The 8276-nt window shown below is 45.6% G+C and overlaps 1 pseudogene across 1 annotated transcript; it reads left to right on the plus strand.

Moving 5' to 3' along the window:
- Positions 1-6580: 6580 nt before the first annotated feature.
- Positions 6581-7534, plus strand: LOC308587472 (alpha-crystallin B chain pseudogene; annotated as a pseudogene). The gene has a single exon. The product of its transcript is annotated as an alpha-crystallin B chain pseudogene (transcript).
- The last annotated feature ends 742 nt before the right edge of the window (positions 7535-8276 follow it).

Raw genomic sequence — 8276 nt, forward strand, 5'->3', positions numbered from 1 at the left:
ACATCACGCCAGAGCCCCACGGTGTGGGTGCCCAGGGCCCCAGGGCCCCCTATAGTTGGTGCCAGTGGATCTCACCATCATCCCTAATTATTTAGTACCTGGAATTTAGATGTTTTTGAAGAACAATACATAAAAATCACAGCAAAATATTTGCTTGTTTATAGGATTTATAGGATTTCTTCACCGTGGCTCCAGGGTGGGGTGGAAGTTCAATGAAACAATTCTGCAGTTCGGTTTTAATGTTTCTTTTTATTTGTTTTCTTCTTAGAGGTCATATCCACACAGTAATTTAAAGCACTCAGGTGCATTTAAAGCACGTGGTTTCCCTGCAGAAATACTGGGAACGGTAGCTTACGCCCTCACAGAATCCAACACATTAAACAGACTACAGTTCCCAGAATTATTTGGGGGAAGCCAAAGAATGTGCTTTAAATGTACAGTGCAGGTGTGTCCTAAACTGCCTTAAGATAGTTCAGTGTGAAAAGTGATTGTTATTATTTAAAATCACCAGGTTGAATGGGCCAGACTAAAGGGACAAAAAGGACTGATAATCCCGGGACCGGGGGGAGGGGACGCTGGAAGAAGATTGGACTGTTTTTATTCTCTCTCTTTTTTTATCGTCAGAAATGTTTTTATGAAAGCTGCAAAAATGTTGAAATGGATTGAATGCTTAAAGAATCAGGTAAAAAGGTAGTGGTTATGAGAAGCTGGAATAAATAAGATTTAAATTTTAAGTTTTAAGGTTTAATATAAGATAAGTTGAAAATAGAGCAAGGTAATGCATTGACAGAATATTATGAATTATGGAAAGGATTTGCTGTGACAATTATCAATCAAGATACAAGAGACGGGAGGAGGAGGAGGTCAGGGAAGAAGGTAAAGAAAGTGGAGAATTTGAAAAGGATGGTTTTATTTTTCATTTTTTATTTCTGTTATTGTCTTTTTTATGTAATTTTGTTTTTCTTTTTTTCTGTGATTTTAAAACATTCTTTTTTCAATAAATATCATTTTTTTAAAAAATCAAATAAATCCAATTCTTAAGATAATACCAAACATGCAATATAACCCCAATATCTTTAAAAAATGTGTGTTTACCAATTAACCACCCATGCTAGCACCCCTAGTATTCGTTTACCCATGTGTTACATTTGGCACCGCGATCAGGTTCTGCATCGCTGCTGCCAGATCATGATGCTTAAATCAAGGCGACATTTCTTCGGGGCTCATCTAATTATCCGTGGCTGCATCCTTTCCATTCCCCCTGGCTTTCAGTGGAGATGTGAAAAGGCCAAGGCAACACACTCCAGCAGATCCCGGTGACCTTAATGAGACAGAAATATAGCAGTGTGCTATATCACTTGCTCATAGAGACACAGCTGTTTACTCTATCCCTCTGCTCAAAGGCTCCTCTATAAATCTTGGGTGCCTTCCAATAGCCAGTGGATCCCAGGAAAGAGGTGGTCAGAACGGCTCCGGTGTCATCTTGTCAATCAAGGGCCGCTGGAATGTGGTAGTCTAGAAAAGATCATTTGCTCAGTCGGCACTCTGGAACTGCCTAGTTTAATTTCTTGGATACAGGGGGGAATGTTTGTGCGTGTGTGTGTGTGTGTGTTGCTCTAAATGTCTTCCACTCATATTTTATATCTGGGAGTAAGAAGGGGTGGCGTGGCTGTGTACACTTCCAAAATCTCCATGGAGCCAAAACAGAAACTCCTCAAATACCATGTAAATCCAAGAAGCTGTCAGCAGTGAAAGTGAGATGCTGGAAAGCCGATGGTAGAATCTGGATAAGCTGACAGGCAGCCTTCTGCAGCGGCATCCACTAAAAGCCTGTAGTGCTACAGGTCATGGATGAGGGGGGCCTGTGTTATTGACCTTCTAAGCTGCGTTCACAGGGACGCGGGTGGCGCTGTGGGTTAAACCACAGAGCCTAGGACTTGCCGATCAGAAGGTCGGCGGTTTGAATCCTCGCGACGGGGTGAGCTCCCATTGCTCGGTCCCTGCTCCTGACAACCTAACAGTTCGAAAGCACGTCAAAGTGCAAGTAGATAAATTGGTACCGCTTCGGCGGGAAGGTAAACGGCATTTCCGTGCGCTGCTCTGATTCGCCAGAAGCGGCTTATTCATGCTGGCCACATGACCCGGAAGCTGTACGCCGGCTCCCTTGGCCAATAAAGCGAGATGAGCGCCGCAACCCCAGAGTTGGTCACGACTGGACCTAATGGTCAGGGGTCCCTTTACCTTTAAGCTGCGTTCACAACGAAGAAGACCCACGAGGATGCCCAGGTAACAATGGGAGTGGCCACCGAGACCACATAACACTAGTCCAGAAAGACCTACTTTGGCTCCCACTACGTTTCCGAGCACAAATCAAAGTGTTGGTGCTGACCTTTGAAGGACCAGGTGCGCAACCTGGGAGTCATTTTGGACTCACAGCTGTCCATGGAGGTGCAGGTCAATTCTGTTTTGTTTTGTTTTTATAAATTTTTTATTAGAGTTTCCATAATTTTTATAACAACGAAAACAAAACAAGACAATACAGTAAACACAACAAACAAAAAACAGGTACAATTTCAAAATCTTATTTTCTTATAATTTACTTCCCCGACTTCCTCATCCTTCCCCTTTCTGTATTCCAATTTCTAATCAATTCTTCAGCAAATCCTTCCCTTATTTTAACTTGAATTTAATCTTACTTATTCTCCTTGGCTTATCCGTTACTGCTAGTAACCGCTTATTCTCTAATCCAACATCATTTTAACACTCATTAATTTTGCAATACTTCTTTAAGTAGTCCTTAAATTTTTTCCAATCTTCTTCCGCTGTTTCTCTTCCCTGGTTTCGGATTCTGCACGTCATTTCTGCCAAACCCATGTAGTCAATCACCTTCATCTGCCATTCTTCCAAGGTGGGTAGATCTTGTGTCTTCCAGTACTTTGCGATGAGTATTCTTGCTGCTGTTGTAGCATACATAAAAAAAGTTTTATCCTTATTTAACACCCCCTGGTCGACAATACCCAAGAGAAAGGCCTCTGGTTTCTTCGGGAAGGTATATTTAAATACCTTTTTCAGTTCATTATATATCATTTCCCAGAAAGCCTTAATCTTTGGGCATGTCCACCAAAGGTGAAAAAAAGTGCCTTCATTTTCTTTACATTTCCAACACTTATTGTCCGGCAAATGATAGATTTTTGCAAGCTTGACTGGGGTCATGTACCACCTGTAAATCATTTTCATAACGTTTTCTCTTAAGGCATTACATGCCGTAAATTTCAGGTCAAGTCAATTCTGTGTCGTGTCCAGGGCAGCTGTTTTCTAGCTCCATCTGGTACGCAGGCTGAGATCCTACCTGCCCGCAGATTGTCTCGCCAGAGTGGTGCATGCTCTAGTTATCTCTTGCTTGGACTACTGCAATGCGCTCTATGTGGGGCTACCTTTGAAGGTGACCCGAAAACTACAACTAATCCAGAATGCGGCAGCTACACTGGTGACTGGGAGCGGCCGCTGAGACCACATAACACCAGTCTTGAAAGACCTACATTGGCTCCCAGTATGTTTCTGAGCACAATTTAAAGTGTTGGTGCTGTCCTTTAAAGCCCTAAACGGCCTCGGCCCAGTATACCTGAAGGAGCATCTCCACCCCCATCGTTCTGCCCAGACACCGAGGTCCAACTCTGAGGGCCTTCTGGTGGTTCCGTCCCTGCGAGAAGTGAGGTTACAGACAACCAGGCAGAGGGGCTTCTCAGCCGTGGCGCTCACACTATGGAATGCCCTCCCTCCAGATGTCAAAGAGAACAACAACTACCAGACTTTTAGAAGACATCTGAAGGCAGCCCTGTTTAGGGAAGTTTTTAATGTTTGATGTTTTATCGTGTTTTTAATATTCTGTTGGGAGCCACCCAGAGTGGCTGGGGAAACATAATAAGTTGTTGTTGTTGTTGTTGTTGTTGTTGTTGTTGTTGTTGTTGTTGTTGTTGTTGTTTATTATGCCCCTAAGCAATGTGTACATGATCAGTGAGCCTATAAGTCAGTAGCTGACCCTCTAACATTCCTTAGATGAAAATAGGGACATTTCTCACTCACTCCCCCATGAACTGACCCTCCTTGACCCCCCATTTTTGTGTCCCCTCCCGCAGATCATTTCCTATCAGAAGACAGATAGGTCTATTCAGTTCTAGGCATGGGGGAGAAATACCATTTTCTTTGCATTTCAATTAGAAACTACCTAATTCATGCGTCTCAAATCAATATGCAAAACCACAACACAATTGCCCTTCAAAATGTGCCCTTCTCCCGATTTTGCAATGTATTATGGAAATGCATTAATTGGAGGAAACATGGGCATAAAAATGCATGTATTGGTGAAAATGGCATACGAAACTGCATCATGTTAAAGGTGAACTGCTTGCAAAATGTGCGTGCCAGGAGAAAGTTGCATTGAACGCTGGTGAATTTTCATGCAAATTCTTTTTTTTTAATGAAAATTGCTGCAGAAATGTAGAGAATTTAAGCTGGGGGAAATAGGGAACCAAGAAATAATGAAATTGGCAGGTTTGTCTGTCCTTGTTCTGTGCAATTATTTCTCAGTGGAAGAAGAGAACTTGATCTCAACTGTAGCCTTCAGCCTTCAGGCCTAGGTTCTCTCGCCTGCTCCCCATAAAGGGAAACAGAAAGATCAGCACATGTTGCTGGCAGGTCATAACAGATGTTTAACAAGATGGTTTTCTGGGAGGCTGTCAGTCGGGGTGACATCTGCTCTGGGGGAGCCTGCTTTCTCTTACCGTATTGACTAGGAAATAAATAGATCTGGCTACAGGAGAACGAATTCAGATTTTAACTTCTCGATTTTGCAGTAAAGCTCTGCTCAGTAAATTGATTTTCATAGCCGTAAAAGCTGAACACTCATAACCCCAAAAGCGATAAACATTTTATTGCTGTTTGGAATTTATATTTTATTACAGGTCTCTCTCTCTGTTCCCCCCGCCCTCCTAGATATATACCCTGGAGGGGTGAAGGGGGAGGTATTTTTATGTGCAGTTGTAGAAATGAACTTAGTGCAAATATTTTTATTATTTGCCACTTGGCATCAAAATTTCCATGCATTCTCCCAGGACTAAGCATATTCTTTAAATTATTCAGTGTGATCTTATGGTACTTAGGAGACTTCCGAGGAGGCTTGGTCCTTCAGATAACCATTCTCTGGAGCTGGAGAGCATCAATGCAGGCAGAAAAAACTGTGTGCACATCTACTGCACACTGCCACAGAGAGACACAAAGATTTGGTCTTGTTCCAGCAAGGCAGCTTTTGAGGTCTTTTTTCTCCCTTATGCAACACTTTAAGAATGTTCAAAGGTCTTTACATGCATAACCTCAATCATCTTTAAAACAGCCCTCTAAGGTCAGCCAGTATAATTATTCCATATTCCAGAATGGGAGCTGAACATCCACACCATAGATTTAAAGCACTGTGATACCGCTTCAAACAGCCATGGCTTCCCCAAAGAATTCTGGGATCCATTGTCTGTTAAGCATGCTGAGTCCTGTTAAAGGTAAAGGGACCCCTGATCATAGGTCCAGTCGTGACCGACTCTGGGGTTGCAGTGCTCATCTCGCTTTATTGGCCGAGGGAGCCGGCGTACATGTGGCCAGCATGACTAAGCCACTTCTGGTGAACCAGAGCAGCACACAGAAACGCCATTTACCTTCCCGCAGAAGCGGTACCTATTTATCTACTTGCACTTTGACGTGCTTTCGAACTGCTAGGTTGGCAGGAGCAGGGACCGAACAACGGGAGCTCACCCCGTCACAGGGATTCAAACCACCGACCTTCTGATCAGCAAGCCCTAGGCTCTGTGGTTTAACCCACAGTGCCACCTGAGTCCTGTTAGGGGATCCCTATTCTCCTCACAGAGCTACATTTGCCATAGTTCACTATGAAAAGGGATTGATTGTTAAGTAGGGTTGCCATATTTCAAACTTGCTGAGCCTTTTCGAAGAAGAAGGAGGAGGAGGAGGAGGAGGAGGAGGAGCAGGAGGAGGAGGAGGAGGAGGAGGAGAAGGAGAAGAAGAAGTAGTTTGTGAGCTGAAAATCAGCACTTCTGACATGGGATACCTACCATATGTCCAGATTTTCCCCGGACACTTCAGCAATTTCCGCCCAGACACTGTTTCTGATGACCAAATCCCAGCCATGTCCAGGAAATTCCGGACATTTGGCAACCTATTGTTAACCCACTCTTGGAATTGTACCTCTCTGAGGCAAATTATGTGTCTCCTAAGAACTCTCAGCACCCTTAACAAACTACAGCTCCCAGAATTCATTGGGGGGAAGCCATGACTCTTTAAGGTGGTATCATAGTGCTTTAAATGTATGGGGCAAGTTTGGCCTAAGAAAATCATGGAAGGAAGGAAGGAAGGAAGGAAGGAAGGAAGGAAGGAAGGAAGGAAGGAAGGAAGGAAGGAAGGAAGGAAGGAACCTCAAAGGTCATTGAGCCCAACCCTTGCCAATGCATGAAATCTACCTCTAAGCAAATATGATGGGTGCGCTCCCCTGGCCGCGGTCTGTGTTCTGCGCGTCTCCGGCTACTCACCCTCCCGCCTTCGCCTCTCCGCGCCATGGACATCGCCATCCACCACCCCTGGATGTGGCGGCCCCTGGGCTTCCCTTCGGCCTTCCCGCCGCGTCTTTTCGACCAGAGGTTTGGCAAAGGGCTCTTCGAGAGCGACCTGTTCCCGGCCACGCTCAGCCCCTATTACATGCGCACGCCCAGCCTGCAGATGTCTGCGATGCAGCAGATGCCGGACACGGGGCTTTCGGAGGTGAAGATGGACAAAGACAAGTTCTCTGTGTTGTTGGATGTGAAGCATTTTTCACCTGAAGAGATGAGCGTGAAGGTGATTGGGGACTACATCAAAGTTCATGCCAAGCATGAGGAACGGCCGGATGAGCACGGCTACATCTCCCGGGAGTTCCACCGCCGCTACATGATCCCCAAAGGTGTTGACCCCGCAGCCATCACCTCGGCCCTGTCTCCTGACGGGGTGCTATCCATCACGGCACCGACTACCCAGGCTCTTCCCGGAGTGGAGTGCAGCATCCCCATCAGCCGCCAGGAAAAGCCTGCCGTCACCGGAAAGTAATAGGGTAGCAGCCTAGCTTGGCTTTTTGCTCTCCGTTTTTACCGGAAGCCAGCAAGCACCTCAGGCCTGCTCTCTCCCCTCGCTAGTAGCTGCAAGGGCTGCTCACTCTTCACAGAAGTGACATTCCCCTCTGCCCGCTCCCTGCTGAGGTTCTGGCAGCAGAGACTATATATTGGCTCTAGGGTGGTGATCCTTTAGTGCAATTTCCCTACACTCCAGTAGGACCTTCCTGGAGTAGAGATTGGACCCTTTCTTCCTCTGGCTAGGAGTACCCTTCTGTTGCAGGCTTACCTGTGCACCACTGTTTATGCCAGACTCCTTGCTTTGTATAAATACAGATGCCTCTTGGGTACATGTACTTGCTTAAAAAACAGATGTCACATTGATACTTGCTAATAAGCAAATATGATGGAACACGATGGTTTTATTAAATGGGCGCTGATCCCACTGCACTGTGGTTATCTATGGATACTCAGTGGAAAGCTATAATGCACTCTGCTCTGGAACTCTTCATTATTTTTTCTGTGTTCCAAGGATCTGCCCCAGCATGCCTTTGGCCAGGTTAAGCCTAGCCACCTTAAGCAGTCCTGGCTTTCCCCCAAAGAATACTGGGGAGTGTAGTTTGCTAAGAGCGCTGAGAGATGTGAGGAGACCACTGTTCCCCTCACAGAACTACAGTCCCCAGAGTCCCCTGGGGGAGGAAAGGACTGTTAAACCACTCTGAGATTGTTTAAAGTAGTATTAGCACTTCTTGAAATGGACAGTGCCACTGGAAGAAGAAGTGGGAGCTGTGGACTCTTCCAATTTACCAATGGATAGGAAGAGCCCCGTTGGACAGTTTTGGACTTTGGGCTGTCAAATTTCAGCAGTGCCCTGTGTGACGTTAAAATGCCCTCCCACACACACACACACACACCTCTCATGCTCTGTTCTACAGCATTGTTGTGGCGCCCCCTGCAGCACAACACCCGGTGCGGTCAACCTGGTCGCACTATCATAAAACTGCCTCCGATCAGATCTCAGGTCCATCTGATAGCTTTTTTCAGTCCAGCATCTTGGCTTCACAGTGTCCAGCCAGGTACCCATGGGAAGACTGCAAGCAGGATCCCAGCACAACAGTACAACCCACCTGTGTG

This window comes from Podarcis bocagei, assembly GCF_964188305.1.
Source record: "Podarcis bocagei genome assembly, chromosome: 5".
Taxonomy (NCBI): domain Eukaryota; kingdom Metazoa; phylum Chordata; class Lepidosauria; order Squamata; family Lacertidae; genus Podarcis; species Podarcis bocagei.